This window comes from Coloeus monedula (assembly GCF_965178545.1).
Source record: "Coloeus monedula genome assembly, chromosome: 3".
Taxonomy (NCBI): domain Eukaryota; kingdom Metazoa; phylum Chordata; class Aves; order Passeriformes; family Corvidae; genus Coloeus; species Coloeus monedula.
This window is the reverse complement of record NC_138783.1, coordinates 67,392,723-67,411,958: the sequence shown is the minus strand read 5'-3', so window position 1 is coordinate 67,411,958 and position 19,236 is coordinate 67,392,723.

Below are 19,236 nucleotides of genomic sequence, written 5' to 3'. Positions count from 1 at the left end.
GATGACAATCCAGGCAGTGTTTGGAAAAGCTCAGAAAAGTCAGATCAGGACCTACATAGGTATTCTGTATTTACTACCAATGCATGTCTGGAGAGTTTGGAATTCGGTCCTTTATTCAAGTATGTCTGTTACAGTGATCTGCCAACTGATGTTAAGAAAATACTCCCACCAGTTTCACTGAGTGATGGATCGAGCCCTGAGGGCTCTGCATGGTTGTGCAGGCCGGTACTGACTAGCTGTGTGTGTCTGTTAATTTTTTTTTTTTTTCCCATCCAGCCTTGACACACAAAGAGTGTTGGTAAGCCACATAATGGAAAGCACGTAAAACTAGTTTTTAGTAGAATATAGCCCTTGTGGGTAAATAATCTTACTTTCCTTCCCCAAGTACTGCATTAGAAACAACATTCAGTATAAACTGATTGTATAGATAGCCTGATTGTAAAGCAAGATTAATATGAAAAGGCAAGAAGTCTGCAATAAAACCTCCTAACTTAAATCATCTGCATTTGTGTACAAGCATTCATATTTAGCAACAGTCCCAAGGCTGAGATTAAAGCTGTTTGGTAGGTTACTTCAAGGCCTTTTTATTGCTAAATCTTATTATGTCTCTAAAATGTAGAAATTAATCACCTGTCATCAAAGCTACAGTGGATTATTGACTTCTAAATGTCTCTACGATGTGATTCATGACAGAATGAAACAGGAGACTGAACTAGCACTGAAATTCTTTTTGCATGTGATAAAAAGGGTCTATTAAAAGTGTTTGAACAAATGCTGGCTATTAGGTAATGATCACAAAGGATTTTGTTATCAAAACGTGGTGCTTCTTGAATAACCTTATTCAGTTACATAGATTTGCAACACCTATCCCCTAATGGGGAAGTTATCTGGAGAATTTAGATTGTTATTCTGAGAAGCCTGACATTAGCTAAATTGCAGCAGGATATTCTGATCTACCTGCAAGACAATGATGGTGAAGTATTGTTTGCACGTACTCCCAGGTATTTTAACCCAAAATCATGTGGGTATTCCAATTAAGAATCACTGGGTTGTGACAGGAAAATTTCTTATGATTTGGGTATTTTCCTGTATATTCAATGTCAGTTTTTCTTTGAACATGTCAAAAAATGCCACGAGGATGTACTGCCGAGGGGAAGAGAAATCTGGCTTTTGATTAAGTCAAAATGAGTTTCTTAAGGATTTATAATGGCCCCCATTCAGTTATAGCTATCATGCAGCTGGATAGTGACTGTGTGACATGATCTGGGGATGGAAGCAACATTGGCTGTTCTGGAACAAGTCTATATATTCCTGACTGCTCCTGATAAACCTGTGTTCATCCTACTTGGAGGTCGTTCTGAAAATCAGAAGGGAAGTTCTCAATAAAGATGTGCTGATATGCATTTCTTCTCCAAAAAGGGAAATGTTAAAATTATTTTCTAAGAAAATCAAGATGAAGAACATAGAGATTTTGAAACAATTACCCTAGATGTTTTCCTTATGTTAGAAGGCCAGGTTTACAATAAACATCTTTGGAAAGGTCATTTTTTAACAGATTTTCAGAGTTTCAATAAATCACATTATGAGTCTGCAGAGAAGGCCTCAGTTTTCTTCTTTTAACAGACAGGGGGTTAGGGTGAAGGATGCTTCTTCCCCAGAATGTCAGGGCATGTGCTCTCACAGCATCTCTGCAGACTGGCACCAAGTGTACTCCCATTTGTCTGTTGCTTACACGCATTATAACTTGTCTAGTAGAAGTTAGGGGAATGTGAAGGAAAGATATTCAGAAGACTGACAGTTATGCTTTTAGGTATGAGATTGGGGAAAAGAGAGATTATAGATGCAAAAATAATGAAACACCACTTTTCCTAATCCATGTGTAAACCCAGAATTTCTCTCTAGCTGTTTAGTACCCCTCATCAGAAGTTGCTGGACATGCCTTAGCTGCTAAAGTCAACTGTCTTGAGCTCCTACAGTCAACCTGCCATCTAATGGCTTCCACCAGGCTCAGAAACTGCATCTTCCTCTGTCCCTGCTTCTATTTTCCACATTGATTTTTACAGAAAATGGTGACATTGATTTGGATAAAAATGGAAATGCTTTTGATAGCACCATGTGGTGTCAGGCAATTTGGGCACTTAAAATGCTTACTCTCATTCAATCTAACCTGCTCAGAAGGGAATTTGTGTGTGCATGTGTCTGTGTTTGCCTGTTTCCTGTGTGCTGTGAAAGGCTTTTTCTTTAAGCCTTGCAGTGTGTACAGGGTCTTCTGCCTTTGCTCTTTGTAATCTTGTTGCTTCTGTCCCCACTGTCATAACTGGGTTGTTAATTTTGAACTTCTATGGCTTTGTTGTGACTAAGAGTGCTACATGAGACCTCCTTAGACGTACATACATGCTGTGCACGTGTACTGTGTGACCATGGTCCCTGCAGAGATGCCAGATTATTTATACAGAGGACAGAAACAACTTGCTCCACAAGTCACACGGACACGCCAGTGTGAGTGCAAGTTTTCTGTTCTTATTCCTGTCACCCTCAGTTTTAACTGACATTCCTCTGTTTATGGTTACACTGTGCAGGGCACGCTCCTCCTCACACACCTTACTCGTGCTGAACCGTGCTGCTGCCTTGTGTTACTGGTGTCTCCTGGAAACTGACTCAGCATTACACACCTGTGGAGCTCTCCAGGGGGCTGTTGCATCCCAGCGTGCACAGGCACATGGGGTCACACACCTGGACACACAAATTTGCAGTTTCTTTGATGATCTTCATGAGTTTCTTGTTGGTCCAGCCCTCAAATTTCTCAAAGTGCCTCTGGATCAGAGCTCAGCCATTCATTGTGTCAGCCACCCTCTTTAAATTCATCATTGTCTGCAGATTTGCTGAGGATGCAATCCATGTTGTTAATGAAGATGTTGAAAAATATGAGCCCCAATACCTAGTACTGGGGTACTACTGTGCTTGTTACTGGATAGCAGCCATATGTTGAATCATTGATCACTACCCTTTGGGTATGGCAGTACAGCCGATTATCAACACACCTGACAATCCAGCCCACCTATCCTTTGGGGACGAGATTTTTTTTCATTTTAGAGTAGATAACAATGGAGAAATATCAACTATCTAAAATGTGGCAGGTGTGGCCAGTGATGAAATCAGAGTCCTTGTGGGCCTCATACTATATTCAGTACATTTTGGGTTAATTTTTGAACCAAGTAACACTGTCACATCAATGTGACTATGAATTATCTCATTTTAGTTTTATGTTTTTTGAAAAATATGTATTAGATGTCAAAATGATACCCTTGTTTGTTTATATATTTTTTTACTAGAACCTGTGGTCCAGTTAAGGTCAGTAGAAGCTTGCCTGAACTCCTAGCAATGTTGTTAGGTAGCCATAACATCTTTATCATTGGTATTTGCAAACACCTTGTGGCAATGCTGTAGAAATGTAGGTGAAAACAAGAGTTAATAAGATTCAGATATGACTGATGCAGACTCCACAGCTATCATCTTGCTAATATCCATGGCAAAACTGAGAAATTAATTTTCTAGAAATACCATTTGAAATAAAGCACTCTATTGCTGTCTGAAAAGCCTCACACTGATGTTTCCAACTTCTTGTGCACTTTTAGGCAGGAAAAGAGAAGGACTCTTTTCTTATTTTGAATTTTATTCTATTTCTTCTCTTAGAAATATGTTACTGCTTATCTTATGAAGCTATGATCTTTATTTTCACTTGACCTTAACTTTTAATGAAAACATTGTTGAAGAAATTTTTCAGCATTAAAGTGGAGGTGGGAATTCAATACTGGCCTATTACACAGATGCAATAACATGACCTGCTCTTTGAAGAACAGTGGCTTTATGTCTCTGTCATAGACTGGCTAGAGAGCCTGGACAGTTTCTAAACATGTAGCTTAGAAAATTCAGAGATGCAGAGACCTTGTCATTATCTCCAGGGCTCTTAAGGCCTTTTAGGGTCTTCTGTAGGTTTTCCTTTCTGATAGGCACTGGCTTTCCTGGCTTTTTATTCCCCTTTCCTGTAGATGCCAAAAAAACTGAAGGAAGAAGTAGACAAGAAGAAAGCATAAACTCTTCTCTAGTGTTGTTTCAGCTTGTCTTCAATGGTACACCGATGAGACAGGGAAAAAAACCCCAGCTGTTGGAGGAAGGACTTAAGAAGGGAGAATGAGGATGATAAAAACAGTGGGTGACTCTTCACTGATGTATTCATTTTTGGATGGAAGTATGCATGCAGGAAATGGGACATGCCCGCTTCCCTATAAAACACTTGTATTCCAGGAGTATGATTCCACTTAAAACTGCCTCTTCTAAGAATAACAGGAAATCTCTTTTCAGTGTTTCAAATGAAAATGAAAAGTGAAAGCTCTTTGTGCTCTAGTCTGTAACACAAATATTATTGTAATGAGTGTGTGAAAAAATGCCACAGGTAATGACATTTTTGAAATTATGTGCTTGTAACTAATTAGTTTTAAGGAGATTCTTGTAAAATACTTTCTTTGTGGAGTACTTTCAGTACTTTCAGATTCACAGGCACACTGTGCCTACCGGGGTTGCTCTTCGGAGCAAAATCAGTTGCAAAGCTTCACTAAATCCTTCCAAACCCTATTCAGAAACCAGATTCCTTATTATCAGTGAAAGAAGGTAGCCACTCCAGAGAGCTTTTCACTACTTTCCTTTGCTAAAGTAGCTACACTCCTATGTAACATGAGAAAACCTCTTAGACCTTGTCCATCTGAAAGAAGCATCATCTTTTTATCATGGGGAACATTGAAGGAACACCTTTTCCCTCTAATCTTAAAATGGCAGCCAGGAAAAGAGTTTAGATGAAAGCCTCTAAATCACAGTGATTCCTCCCTAATTACAGTATACCTCAGTCTAGTTACAGCGCCTTTGAAAAGGGAATCTGCTGGCAAGTGCAGCACAAAGGGGCAGTTCATGAATGGCTTTCCTGAATGGATCAAATGGTCTTATGCTGGTGTAAAATTTGTACAAGTGAGATCATAATTAGGTTCATTAAATTAACTAATAGCTACCCTAACATCTCATAGTCTCATGGCATCTGGCACTTAGATACATGTTTTATTAGATAAGTCAAGATTGGGGATGTTTTTTTCTGTTTACTCACAGCTCAGTAGTTCAAAGGAGAATTTCTGGGAATGTGTTGTATATATTTGTGCCCCTTGAGACACATTCTCTTTTGCTTCCCCTACACTAATCCACAGTAACCTTTCTGATGTCAGATGACTCTTGTGTACAGCAGTGTTCTCTGATGAATACTGGATTTATGGAGAGCAAAATTTGGGCCCTCATGCTCACATTTTATGCTTTAGTTGTTTTCAAGTGAACTTCTTGCTTCACTTTTGGTGGCACAGTTGGCGATCCCCGAATCCTTCTGCAGAGCTCCATTTTCACTAGTAGCATATGGCTATCTAACAGGTGGAGCAGACACTGTACAAATGAGAATTTGCCTTTGGGTCTTTTCATGTTTTAGCTTCTGTGAATCTGGCTGTTGCATTTTTTACTAATTTGCTATTTTAAACTTGGTTATTTTTTTTACTCATCTTAATCCAGCACATATCTGATGTGTCTGAACAAGTTTGAAAGATTGTTACAAACTGAAAACCCCCAGTGCACAACTTTATGATTCTTGCTCCTCTTCCTACGCCTCCCCCTCTACTATCATGTTGTTCTGGTTCATGAAACCCTTTTAGGTGTGGCAGTACCTTTTTCTTATCTCCTGCCAAGTTGTCTAGGCTCCTTCCTCAATGCTTTTCGTCACTGATTTGTGTGTGCTACCTGCCTCTCCTTAAGGTTTGATCACCATTTGGTTGGCATGCACTTGCCCCAGCTCCTGCTCCTTTAGAACAAGAGGAATGGGCAAGACCCTGAGCATCTCAGCTCTAGCTTAGAGGAGCCATTAACCTTGCTGAGAAGGATAAAGAGTGTGGGTTAAGGACTATTTCACACTGCTAGACTCATGCCAAGTAACAGTGAATCTGACCCACTATGCTTATGCACACGTACAGCATCAGGCACACTACTGAGACTTAACAGACAATAGAATAATGGATGTGTTAAAAATACCTATGACAAATTCAATACAAGAATTGAAATACAGGGTAAGTGGAAAGGTGAAGTGTTGGTGAAAGTCTTAAATCTCAAGCTGACCTTTTGTTTCACCCACAGGACTTGCTGTTCGACTTCTGTGTTGTTCCATGGTTGCTTTAATTTATATGACTAATGACATGAAAGATGTAAAACCTGTAAAAATACAGTGTTTGGCTGCTTAAATTAAGAGTTTTTCTTAAGCCTGCCAAACAACTTAAATATTTCATGGCTTTCACAGGCTACAGTTCTAATATTTATAACTCTTGTGTGCAGATTTCAAAAATTATAATTACAACTCCCAGGATCCCAGATACAGCAGATGTTCAATATTTTGTATGATGTTGGCAGAAATGCTTTTCATGCTCTTTTTGATCTCAGTACCCCATGTATTGTATCTGCTGCAACAAGCTGTTGATAAGAGAGTTTATTGTTATTTCCCCGTAAAAGACTCTGTAGGGCAGATTCAGGATGGCATATACAGCAGAATGAGTGAGGATTCAGCCCTAATGAATAATGAGGAACCCTGTGCAGTGCATTCTTTCAAATGCCACCCTGGTAAATGGCATATAGGATGTCTCTCGTCTCATAGATCCACATAGGACTTTTAGAGTTACTGTGACCCTTCCATTTTAGGCTATACATCCTTGCCCCATTCGCCTGTATTGATGGATCATGTCATTTCTCATTCTCTCTTGTATATTCACCCCCATGGTGCCTGTGTTCCCTCTATGAGAGTGCAAGAATAGCCTTATTTGAGTCGGATGCCAAAGCCCATATATATGTTTTAGTCAGAGAGTTGATGTGTGAGATAAAACTGTGGCACTGACTCGGACTTCTCTAATGATCTTCTTGCATAAGAAGAAAAATGAGCTTCAAGCAGCTGGGCTTGTCTCAGCTCTTGCCATGTTTTAGTTATATTGTATGCCCTATTACTGTAATTGGGCTTTTTTTCTTACAGTGATATTGGGTACTCAGTTAAACAGTTAAACTTCTCTGTCACTCAAATAATTGTCCCAAATTTACAACACCATAACTGTAATCACACTCTACCCTTTAACAGGCAGATTTTAATGCAGTCTACAAAGGTCAAAAAGAAAAAAAAAAGAAAAAAAGGAACATCACATTAGTAGGTTAATACAATATCCTATGGAATTACTGTAAATGCTTAACAGTAGAAAATAGTAGAGGTCATTATATAAATCAAATTATGCAAAATTAATTATTCAATTATTAATTTAGGTCACAATTAGAAATCTGCAGAAGACATTCAATTTCACACCATTTTTTAAGAACTGCTTATAAAAATTCAAATTAGTACCTGGCATTTGATTTTCAGTATTAACTTAAAAATACCCATACAAATATAAAAGTTAGATGGAAACATAATAAATTCTGAAAAAAATATAACTTAGGGATGTAGAGACCTCTTCTATTATCCTTGTCTATAGTGCAGATGTAAGAAAGCTAATAAACAATGTTTTCAGGAATTATTTATATTGAATCTTGTTTGTTGTTTCTTCTAGTTGTGCACACAATGAAACACTCAAACAATGAGAAAGGTTATCAATTTCTATTTACAAACAAGGAATCTACCAAAATTGAAATATGCAAAGCATCCAATATGGAAAACCCTTGAAGCTTTCTGAGCTTGTTTGGAGCAGAAGATGGTAAGTAAAATGATGTGTTCAAGTAGGTGACTTCAGAGCTGATAAAACTACTTTGGACAAAAATCAGCTGTAGGAGATTGTTTGATAGTTAACACACAGGTCATTTCATGAGTTTGAACAGAGCTACTCAGGTAGTGCTAACATGTTTAAAGTTGTATTATTTAGGGAATACTTCAGAGCAATATTTTATGTACTAAATGTAAGTTGAGTTTAAAAGAGTGGTTCTGGAGAACTGAGGAAGTTAAGTCACTTACATATGTTGTACTTGTCTGTTTATGGGCAATATAGAAATCAACACTGAGTTATGGAACTGGATGTCTGGAGCCATAGCAACACTTTTTAGCACACTGGTCAAACACCCTTTCCCTGGTTTTCCTTTCTCATAACCATCTCTTTAATCCTCTTGGAATTTTAGCGCATTTGCCAACTTTCACGTTTGAAATAGGTGCTCCTTTTGCATCTCCGAGGTACAAACTCAGATCTAAACATCAGCATTTGTTTTCACACAGTTTCAATACTTTTAGTCCTGTGGTTTTTGTATCCAGTATTTGTAAACTGAAAAAGTAACTTGTCTTATGAGCTGAGATCTTCTGCAAACTCTAGGGTAAAAAAGCATTTTTGACTCTGTGTCTCTCCAGGAGATACATTACCACCCAGAACTGATGCAGAGGAGTTATTCAAAAGCCTGTAAAATTAACAACATGGCCATGAGCAGTGGACTGAAAATGCTAATTAATGTCTCATCGTGGACTGTGGGATGAGGCAAGATTCATTATGTCCTGGCTCTGCCACTTAGTTCAGTTCTGGAGATTTTGTATTTTAATGTAACTGGACTTTCATTTCCGACTGAATTTAGTTAAACAGTCTGTTCAGAGAACATTGTCACATACTTCTGTGGAGATTAAATGCCTTTCAGAGGCCTCTAATTTTCCCTGGACAAAGTTGTTTTTTATAGGCATCATTAAACCCATGCTTCACTTTAGTAAATCCTATTGTTTCTAAATTTCATTTTTGTCCAGTTCTAAGTTACAATTTTCAGCTGATTATTATACCAGGCCTGAGTTTGCTGGGCTATTCTTTGCCCAGAAGTGAGTTTTTCTGGGATGCCAAACAGAAGATGTTCAGATATCTTAAAAAACCCAGATAGTGGGGGGTTTATTTATAGTACTTTAAAAATTCACCTAAGATAAAGTCTTACAATATCTGTAGACTGCTGTCTTATGCTAGTAAGTGATTAATAGGAGCTGATATTTAGAAGGGAACAAGTCACGCTTTGTGGATTTTTAGGATCTTCAAAATGTATTTCTTGTTTTTTACTACAAGTGCTTCATTAGTAATAGTAAACACTTGCAGTATTGGGGAAGTTTGTAAGTTCTGCTTCATCTTTGGCTACTGAAAAATGTGCAGGCATGAAGAATGCAGCTGCAGCATTTTGAGGGAAGGCTTTTCCTTTCTCTTGCCCTTGCTCTTGCTCTTGAAAGGATCACCTGAAATAGACACTGTGTTTCAATGGAGCAAACAATTGAAAATGCAGATTGCATTCCTGCCTCCCAGAGTGTTGTAAACATACATGCATCTATTAATGTGTATGGGGTTTTCTGGCACTTTTTAGATGTGTCATAAAAACAAATCCTATCAAGAAAAAAGATACTTATTTTTAAAGTAGGGCTCAGACATTGCTTGGTAAATGAGGTATGGGACTGTATGCTGAAATACGATACTAGCAGAAAACACAGAACAGCTGTCTCATTCATGGAACCTTGTCCATCTCGTAGACAAAACGTGGTGATTTTTCCTATGGAAATATATTGTGTAATTGTGTAATAAATGGCTAATTAAAACAAATATGCCAAAAGAAATAATGACCTTTTTGTTATTAATTCCTTGACTTTTGATGACTTCTCCTTACAACTCTGACGTAAATTTTATGAGAAGAAAAAAATCCCTTTAAACATTGCCTCCAAAGTAGGTGAAGCTGGTATAACCAGTTAAGCTGGATTCTTGGAGAGTTATTCAGCCCTTTACAGAACATATTCAATTGTTGTGGAGATTTAACATTCTTTTGCTCTAGATAGTAATTAATCATGATTCTTCAGCTCCTCTTTAATTATGGGATTGTTGATTTCTGATACACCAAAAGAAAATGAAACAAATAGAAATCAATTAGGAAATGAGACTGGAAAAAGCCCTCAAACGAACAGCAAAACAAACTCTGTGAGCACCTTGGCTGCTGCATAGAACCAGAAGGTGTGGAGGAGAAGATACAATTTTAGAATCCTTCTATTATTATAAGGGCAATAGTTAAAAGTTAGAAGTGCAGCTAATTAAAGTCCTTGTCTTCTCATGACTGTAATCCCAATTTATGTAGATGAGCTTGTTCCTAACACATGTGATTGTAACATAATGAGTGACAAAGCATTGTATGGCATGAGGGACTAGCCTGGAACTTTTATTTATTAATATCTGGAGTTTTTAAACATTCTTTCTCCCTACTCTCCTTTTCCTTCTCCACTCTGAGCCCTTAATGAGACTGCCATCGAGTGTTAGTTGACACTGCTCTTAACATATTTCATTGTCAGTTTTAAAAGAAATGTTGGGAATATTTATCTATTGTGCCCAGGAGAGGGAATACATTATATGGTAATGGGTGAACTCTCTTACTCTGGGAAACAAGATTAATATCTCCCAGAGTGAGAATAGGAAGTTTTTTGTATGATGAACTCTGTAGAGCAAGGAGTAGGAAGCTCGTGAATGCAAGAAATTCAAATGGGGCTGTATCCCAGGCAGTAAAAGAGTGCCCAGCAGAGACATTGTTGGACTGACAATGTAATCCTTAAACGTAGAGAAGTAGAAGTAGTTCAGGATGTCAGGCACATGTTGTGCTCTCTGTTTCTCATAATATCTTTGAGAGAGAGGTAAAGGAAAGCAAAAAAAGAGTAGGGGTCACAAAGACCACTGCGTGCACTACAGCAAGAACACAAGCAAAGGCAGAAGTGCAAAAGGCCATTGGCAGGCCACATTTTTCTATTTCTAAATAGGAGGGTAAAAGAGATGAGCAGCAGGAGTCTCATAGTTGTGAGGCAGTGATCAGCAGGAGGAAGGGAACCAGCTCTGGATGAAATGGGAGCCGTCATCTGGCCAGGCAAACTATTTCACAGTCTGCTGGGAGGTCTGGCCTTCTTTTTCATCTTGAGAACTATGTAAGAATAGTTCTGAAAAAAAAGACAACTGGACAGAGTTTTTCCTCAGTTCTACTGGGACTGCTTTAGCTTGGGGTTTTTGTGGGTTCACTTTTTTTGAGGATTTTGATTGGTTCACTTTTTTATGTGTGTATCAGGGTGGGGTGTTGGTGTTATTTTTCCTTTTCCCTCCTCCAAGGTAACATGAAAACTTGATAGGTGGTTTGAATCATTCTTTAGAAAAAGATAGGTTTCATATTACTATATTTATCTTCATTTCTATAAGGCAGCATGCTCTCAAACTTCCAGCTGACACACAAAACTTACTTGGAAGAAATTTGATTCAAATTTACTATTGAGATGATATTATCAGTGTTTTCATGAGAAAAATTTATTTAAATGGCTGTATAAATCTCATAAATGGGAAAACAGCTGCTCTGATTTGTATTTGGTATAATAGTAGATATTCTGTGAATAAAGAGATGGCTCTGCTACAGAATAGATCAGATCATTGATATTTAACCCAGTGACTCTTGAGCCTTATAGGAGGTCATTGATGAAAACACATGCAGTAATTTCAGCTTATCTTCTTTCTGATGGAATCTTATATAATCCAAAACAATTACACCTATACTGTGTGTATGTACTTGCATGGCTGGCATAAAGTTTCACATGAAGATGACTCTGAGAATACTCTAAATTGGAAAAGTCTACAATAGCAATAAAAGTTTATCATTGTATGTCATTGGCCTAGTGCTAATGCTGGACATTATTTGAAGGACTGAGAAACTCTGGGGATATGTAATAGACAACAAAGTCTCTCATCCATAACTCATGGCTTCAATCAGCTCAGGTCAGCTGCAGCAAAAATCATCACTTGACACATCTGTGATAGCATAAAAGTTCATGTTGTTTTTGTGGTCACACAAAAAACCCCCATCAGCAGTGAGCCAAACCCTGCTGGTCTCACCCACTTGAGGATGTGGACAATCTAACCACAGTAAGAGGGACCACACAAATAAAGCAGCTGAGGCATTAAAAGTCTCCACAGCTGAAGTCAGGACAAATCCCGTGAAGTCAGCCTTCTACAGACCTATGGCTCCGGCCTGGTTTCTTTGGGATCCAGCCACTTTGGGGCTGCTTTACTTGTGGCTGGAGCAGTCCTTGCAGGTGTCTCCAGTGTGGTGTCTCTAATTTTTAATGGAGATAAATTCTCTTTCATACAATTATCTCAAATGCAGGCACTAATTCTGATCGTTTTCCACCTGAATGAAACTCGAGGATCTTACCAGATTGTGTTTGGTCAAAACTGTCAGTGGCTTCACAGGTAGTGAAGACTCATGTTGGAATACAGAGAGGATAGACTGGTTTTTGATACTGGAACGAAAACTGCTCATTTTGCAAGGCTGGATGTATACTGGCAAAGCACATTGGGACAGTTTGAACTTTTCTTGATTTTATAAAGACTTTCTGTGGTCTGTAAAGGTGTTTTTTTTCTGTCATTTATTTAATTCAAGCAGAAATGTATGGAGAGACTTGGTTCCTCTCAGGGGGAAATAATGATGAGGTTCAGTGGCTTCAAGTAACTCATATCACTTTGTACAGGAGTAAGAAAATGTACAACTCAGGCTGATAAATGGGTCTGCAAGCTGATAAGATAGTTCCTTCAAGCCCACCAAAGCAGATTGCTGGTATTTAGACTCCAGCTTTAATTCTGAGGAGATAAGTGGAATGGGGGGGTGGGGGGCTGGGAGGTGGGCAATGTATTGGGCTACTTGGTTTTGAGGGAATCTGGTCAGTTTCTCATAGGTCAACTTGACTCTTTATAGTGGCAGGTTTTCTGCTTATTAAAAGGAAATAACCAGAGATAAATAGTATCTGCTGAAATTCTCTTGACTGGATAACAATTGTGAAAGGCAAAAATATTTAATAGATGATTTGATGACAGAGGCCAGGGGTAGTACTGCAGCTAAAGAGAGTGAGAAACAACAAAGCGGAAGGAGCAGCAACTTGTAAGACTCTGAGGTGTAAAATATAAAAATTGAGCTAGATGGCATCAGCATTATATAACTTTCTTGCATCGTGCTAACCTGGTGTTTTGATTAGAGAAGATGCCATAGAAAGAGTTCGGAGAAAAGCTTTTGGAGAAATTTACCAGTTTAGAGCTGAAAAAGTGGGTTTGATTTCAGCTCACAACTTGATACTTAAATGTAATCAAACAAGAGTGAGATGTATGAGCTCCTCTTGCAGTAAGCCGAACTATCACTACAGTCAGTGACATCTACAGGGATATCTAATGCCTTTTGAGACATCTCAAGATATTTCAGCAGTCCTTGGTTGTCTTACCACAAGTGTATAAGTCTCCCATAAGTCCTATGCCATATCTGCCAATCCTAGCAGTTGTCTTGAGCTTTGCATGGTGTCCCAAAACACCTTTGTTGAAGGAAATGAATAAATCCTTGTCCTCCACTGAATATGTTTGGGGCTTTGACATCTAGTTCACATGTAGATACCTAATTTAGGTGGCTACAGGTGGGAACTGATTTCCACCTCAGGTATCTCTTTATGGAAAATCAGGTAACTGGCTTTCTTGGGGCTAGGAGTGGGGTTGGAAATTTCCCACTTACAGAGCCCAAAGCAGAAAGCGAGTGTAGTGTGGCTGTCAAAGAAACATCACTCAGTGGTATTTACATGGGCAAAATTTACAGTAAAACTGGGGATGTGATCTGTTGTGAGTAATGCAATATCAAGCTGCCTCTGAAAGGGGCAGTCCTTTTTCTCTTGCCCTCATTGTGCTGTGGGCTTCTCCTTTTTCATTTCAGTGCATCAAATGTCTGTATCAGCAAGATGAATTAGTTCATCAGGCTGAGAGGACAAAACCCTGCATTTAAAAAAAAAAATTGTATTTTCAAAGTTTGTTTTTCACTTGAACACCATGCAGAGAATCAACTCATCTTGCAACCACTTGCTTATCCAGGTGAAAAAAAAGAAGGAAAAAGAAACGGAAGATTTTCCTTTGGCTGTTTGGACTTACTGGGCATACCTGTAATGTTAGCATTGGCCTAAAGACATTGGAACACAGGGAAAGCAACTTACAGCACCTAGGTAAATCTATTGCTTATATGTAGTTATATTTTACTATATTTGTTCTTTGTTTTATACAATGTCAATATGTATCATGATGGAAGCACTATCTCCAGGGATGATCAGGAAGGCATCGATTTTTCCACAGGTTGTGGGCTAAACTAGAGTGTGATGTGCACTTCAGAATCAATCTAGAAATGCTTGAACCCACTACTTTTGCCTGGTGATCATGCCATCAGATTATGAAGAGAAATATTATAAAACAAATGTTGGTTTTTTTTAATTAACCACTTTAAGCTTGAAATAAATATTTAATATATTAGAAAATAACTTGTAGTTTAAGAATATTTGCAATCTTTTCTGTGAAGCTGTCTTTTCTGCATATGATCTCATCCTCATTCTGGCAAAGTATTTAAGAATACAAACAACAAAACATTTTTTTCTCCATCTTCCTTCCAGGTCTTGGGGCAAGTAGCTTAGTATGTTAAGATGCTTGTTTTGTCTTTTAAATGCTTTGTGAATCTGTTTGAAGAAAATATCAAAGGAATCCTGAATAAAGGAAAAGTGATTTGGTGTAGCAAAAGGGATCTAATCATTGGGATCTGTGTTTGTGTATCCAACCAAAGAAAGCAAAAAATACCAAAGGAAATTAGATGAAGCCAATAGCTCTCTGCTAATGTCTTCACTTATGTACCAATATCTCATTTAATGAAAAATCGAAGCTGCTATTGCAGCTGTAGTAATAGTGCTTTTGGGGGACAGAAGGACAAAAAGAAACCAATATTTATTTTTGGGGAAGATTTTAGAAAGAGCAATCACAGATTAAAATTCAGTACAAGTTTTAAGTGCCTACTCAGGGCCTTAAAAATTTCTAAGGTAACAAACATTTCCCCACATTCTATTACTTACATGTCAATCAAAATTTGGAAACACATTGCTTAGTAAAGAATGATTGCAAGGATAAATAAAGGCACAGTGTTGCTTTCATCACAGTCTGAAGTGCAGAACATGCCATCCAAGCTTAAAAGTCTAAGAAAAGACACCTTCAAATGTGTTGTAAAATAATTATTTTTGCTGCAATTTATGACTCTCCTTTCTTTTATATAACTAGATAGCCTACTGCTTTTACAATATGTTGGTCCCTTCATGTGCTAGAACATAGCTGAAGAATAGAGTTATGCATATTTTCATCACAGTGCTCTGAAGAACTCTTTTAATCATATTTTGTTCGCTGGCTGGGGGAAAATTTCCATAATCTTTGTTGTTAAATTGGTATTTGATAAATTGGTAATCACGGCTATCTTGATTAAAACATGATTAAAATACTCTTCAAAGTAGGGAAAAATATATATACACTTTCGTGGCTTACATTGGCTGTACATTTTAAGATCATTTAACAGGAAGTCTGTTTTACCTCCTGCAAAAATTCTTGGTAATGTTCTGCAAATTATTACACATCATTATGCTCAGCTGTGTTCATTATATGCATGGGATTCACAAGCATTTAAGATCCCCAACATGTTTAGGTGTGCAGAACTCCATGGACCTGGACTGTAAGAAATTACACGAACTTGTGAAGTCAGACCTAAGGAAGTGGTAGAAATATCACAGGTTGTTCTTGTGTTCCTCTCTGCCTAGTCCTACAAATGCTTAACTATATAAACTAGATGGGTTTCAGAGGAGTTTGAGAGATCTGAATTTTGGAGCAGCCAATGAAATTGAGATGATGAAATGGAAGACCCGGTTTTGCATCTGTAGCTTTGTTATTCACTCATTTTGGGAGAGTCTATTCATTGCTCCACCTGTAGCCACATCTAAATTAACAGATGAAGCTGATGTTCCATCATGATTACTGTCTACCTGGTAATACGTGTCTCCCTCTTCCCCGCCCCCCATACCCAAAATCCCACAGTGACTATGTTTGTACTGAAGTCCACAGTCTCACAAAACAGACGTGATCATTCCTTGGGAGAACTCTGCTTGGGATAGAACAAACTCATCTTTTGGATGATTCGCCATGCACTTCTGCTCCATTCATTGCCATCCTTCTGACCATTGCTTTTGTCCTGGACCAGCTGGGTTCCTGGGAATTTTTTCTGAGCCAGCGACACAATGCTGCTTGGATGGGCAAGAGATGGGGAGTATGTGGAAAATGGTGAGAATCCATTAAATTGGGAAGGAAGTCCCAGGAGAGAGCAAGGAAAGTTTTCTATCAACTCAACTGAAAATGAGTTAGCAAACTAGACAACAAAGTTCCACTTGACCTAAACTTTCAGCAACAATGAAAACTGTGTACACGCATTATAGACTATGCTCTTATGCACAATATTCTGTATGGCAGATACAGTATCAGTCACATTGTAAAAGACCTAGATCAACTTAAAAAAATAAAACCCAATAGAATGATTACAGCCGCTGCATAGAATGACAAGTATTATCAACAAAAATTAATCAGGCGCATCTTTTAGTGAACTCAATTAATAATGTGCAACAACAGGGTCTCTTTTCTTAAGATGAAAATTAATTAGTGGAGGGAAGGTCACTTGGAGATGCTGACATCACTCATCAGAATGCTCTGGCAGCTCTAATTATTTGTCTTCCAGGCTTGGGTGATCAGAAATTATTGCAATACCTGAGCAACATTTTGAAAAAGCTTTGTGCATGGCTCTTTTAATTAGACCTGGTATTTGATTAATGCAGTGGAAGCATTTAGATCAGCCTCTTATCATTGAGTGACTTAGAAGTTTTAGGGTATTATAGTGTGCAAGACAGGGTCACTACAGTAGATTTTTAATTCAGACTTCAAAAAAAATCATATTTAACAATTTAAATGAATACATTCCCTCCCTTACTTTATCATTACCTTGAATGAAATTATATATTTTTCAGCATCAAATGAGGTAAACTGCATAGTGTGTGAAAATGTAATTTGTGTGTGCATAATAATACACAATTTACATTTATATATATATAAATTTCAAAGCACCTGCTAAATTTGTGCAAGCTGGATTTATATAAGATTATAGCAGAGCAGAACATTGAGCTGTAATCTATATTGCATTGACTTTTTATTTATTTTGTTTTTATTTATATATAGAAACACACACACTTGTGTATGCATAAATATATAAGAATGATTTCCTGTTAGATCTATGCAAATAATTTAGAGCAGTTTTCAATGCCTTTGAAGCCAGGAACTGGCTCTTGTTCTAATGAACCTACCCAGTGATACAGGTTCTACTGGCAACTGAGTAGCAGGCAAACACAAAGAATATGAATATTATTAAATGCAATAAAAAATAATGAATAAATAAAAATACAACCCATTCAGGAAAAGAGAACAGTAGTAAAAATAATATCCATCAAAGATCTCAATCAAACAATCAAAAGCCACCATGGACACCTAGGGATGACAAATGCTCTTAGTAGATGGCAGCTTTCCACTTCTTGTACCTTTGAAGTCTTGCTGGTTAGTCTGGAAACACAACTGGCTTTTTCTGTCCATGGCTCCTCTGCCGCCAAAAGATCTAATTATTTTGAAGTGTTCCTAAAGCAAGTCTGAGCTTCTAATGAACTGATTGTTACAAGTACACAAAATGGGTGAAATATATTATTTATTGTTATAACTTGCTCATTTTATTAATCAATTTTGATTAGGAACGAAGTTTAAATTTAAAGCATACACAGAATACCATTGAAAATACAGAATACCATTTCATAGGCAAACAGAAAGGCAAATCAGTGATTTATTTCTCCCATGTTTTTAAACCAAAATAAACTCTCAAATGAACACAACTCTATGGAAGTTAATGTAATTGTTCTGGCTGAACACTAGATTTGGCCCATTATGTTGTATTCTCTCTCTGATTTTCTCCCAGCATGGTTTTATTATGACACAGCTTTAAATCATAAACTTATTCAGTCTAAGAGACTATAAAACAGAGTAATCAATTTTTATTTTTGATGTATTTGGTTATTTACAGCTTCATTGTCCAACTAGGGAATATGCAACACTGATATACCACCACTGACTTCAATAGAATTATACCCTTTTATACTGAGGCTGAATTTGGCAATAACTGCTAAAAATGAACATATCCAGAAAATGTAATAAATTGCAATTTCTCATAAAACTCAGTGAAATAAATTGCTTGGAATCTCCTATTACTTAAAGTTCTAAAAAATTATGTTGTACTGTATCAGGTATAATTTGTTAGTATCACCCAGACGGTAAGGGGTCTAAAAATTACTTTCTGGGTGGAAGGGATCATATCCTGAAACAAAAATACACTTGCAGTATAACCTTAAGGTCAGTCAAGGCCACAGAGGACAGTTTTCCTCGAAGTTTATGTTATGGTAAGTCAGTTTTTGTTTCACTTGCCAGCTGAGCTGACTTGCAGGAATGAAGGGGTGAGCTTCTGTTGCCCAGACCTACAGAATTGTTCCAAACATTGATTTCTCATTGTCCACCAGGGCTATTACCATAAAGCAAGTATAGTACTTCTCCGCAGCAGCGTGATCCTAAGGACTAGATTTCAGTGAGCTTTTAATTTAGCTTTTGTGGTCAAAATTTAGTATTGAAATAAACTTCGTGCTAGTAAATGAAAACATATTGAAAAGATCAAGGTTTTCAGATACAGCTAGTATTTTGAAATTTATTTTCTATGATGGAATAAGCTCTTCCTGGTAATTTTATTTAGGCTTACACTGTATCCAAATTGGGAACAGCTGTTTGGCTTTTTAGACAATGCCCTGGAAAATTTCATAAACATTTGTGGAGGCAAATTCTGGAAGATTTCATGTTAAATGATGCAAAACATGAACCTTCCGGTTTTTCACATCACATGGCCAGGTATTTAAAAGATGCTAATATGTGTTAAAAGTTACCTTTGAAAGAATAGAGCAAAGCAAACAATAATGTGGTGAAAGAATACAAGATAATTGATCTTCTCTTATAATTTTGGGCAACTTAAGACTGATTTTTGACTTGTTAACCAGTACCTAGCTTACCCAAATTTCATTGCTTTGCTAGTACAAAGAGTACATTTTACTCTTCTACCAATTTTAACTTAATGCAATTCTCCCAGTAGTATGCTGTCACACCTGTTTGCAGGAAACCTGTTTCAAAATTCTGTGTGAAATGCATCACACCAGAGCAAGGGCATGATTTA